The following is a 1,787-nucleotide window of genomic DNA, read 5'->3' as shown; positions in this document are numbered from 1 at the left end:
GTTAGAGCATACATTCGAACACAGGAAGCTTTTAAACAGAACATGCACACGGAGAAAAAGGCTCATGCACGCTCTTGCATGCACATTTTTTTAAGAGTGGAGAGGGTGGGTCTTTTTATAAATCGTGAAAAACCTTCACAATACCTTTAAGAGGATATTAAAGCAATTGCCCTAAAGAGTTTGATAAGAATTCCCGAGGTATAGACTAAAGACCTTCCTTGAAAGGCAAACATACAGTCACATCCATTCCTGAGAAGGACTGGACTACAGTGCTCTTATGGTGCATTCAGACTGGCCGTGTTATTGGCATAAAAGCATCTGATTTACATGCAAAATCTATGGGGGTTGGCTTCAAGAGGTCCAGCGGCGCTTCACAGAGGTGGGAGCGCCTGATCTGAGCATTTTGGCATCTGATGCAGACTAAGAACTTTATATTTACCTTCTGAATTGGGGACACTATAAATCGCTGGTCTGTGCATCTCCTACCCAGACTTCAAAGACCAAAAGGCCCTAATAAATGAACTGTTCAATTAAAGCGTTTAAAAGTGAAATTATCTTTGGAAGTCTGTCATTATATACCAAGTTATAAACACAAAATAACAAAATAAGTTTTATTTCCTGGTACAATTCAATAAGATTCAGAGTTTTTTACTTTCATGTCATCTTTTTTTATCTTTGAATGTAAGTTGATTGCTCAGATGTGGTATGTTTTTTTTTTTATGTGGTATGCACCAGTGACTCAAAGATGACATCATCGTCTCACCTGAGGAGTGCATGATTACTCCTCAGGTGGGTGTTTCGGCTTAAGGCAGGTGAGTCATTGGATCGTTGCCCGGCGTCTCGCCAGCATCTGACTGAAAACAACAGCTGACTCCACCGTGAATTCAGATCCCCCCCCACCCCCCACAGCCCTCCAGACAAGCAGAGACATGCTCACTGCACATACTCCCATCTGTTCAAGCTGCTCTGAGCAAACCTTTCTGTCTCCACAAGAAGGGAAAATCTCCAGCACAGCCTTCATCTTGTTTCTTTGGGATTTAGTGAGACATAAAGAAAGAATTAAAGTTATAAGAAAAATGTAAAAGTTGGTGCCCCTTTATTTCCAGCTGTCTTTACTGTGATATTTCTAAATAAAGTTAAGTTTAGGGTTACTGAGGACATTTAAAAGTCCCCAACTTAGCAAAGGGAGCCAACATCTGTGCAACTTATTCCTAGAATAAATGTAGCTGTTCTGTTTCTGACCTCAGAGGTTATTTAGAGAACAGCCATCGTAAAGAAGGTAAAGGAACCCAGCAGACGGGTCAGGGAGGAAGTTCTGGTTCCATTTAAAGCAGACAAGTTTAAACAGAACTTTCATTCCATTAAGCGTGGCATCTCCAACTCTCTCTCCTTGACTCCTTCACCCCTAGTTCTGCCTGTATAACCTGTTGAGCTGAACCAACCACTGCCAATGTTAGAACATGGTAGTGGCTGCACCATGATGCAGGAATGCTTCTCTACAGAAGAGAGAGAAAAGACGGTACTGACTGAAGATATGTCAGAAAGAGGTTTGCACCGAAGCAGGATAGAAGGTTAGGGTTTAGATCCAAGTGCATTTATGAGCTAGAATGGCCTAGTCAAAGTGCAGACATAAATTAAGCTAAGAAACTGTTACAAGACTTTAAATATATATTAAAAATTTGTCAACATGAGCTGTTTGTTCAGTTTGTAAATTAGCAGCTTGCTAGGTTTATTCTTTATACATCATGTGCATTGTTACTTTATTAGGCAAGGCAAGGCAAGGCAAG

This window comes from Cyprinodon variegatus, unplaced genomic scaffold (genome assembly GCF_000732505.1).
Source record: "Cyprinodon variegatus isolate N-32 unplaced genomic scaffold, C_variegatus-1.0 Scaffold257, whole genome shotgun sequence".
NCBI classification, from domain to species: Eukaryota; Metazoa; Chordata; class Actinopteri; order Cyprinodontiformes; family Cyprinodontidae; genus Cyprinodon; species Cyprinodon variegatus.
The sequence above is the reverse complement of the archived record's forward strand: the minus strand, read 5'-3'. Positions refer to the sequence as shown.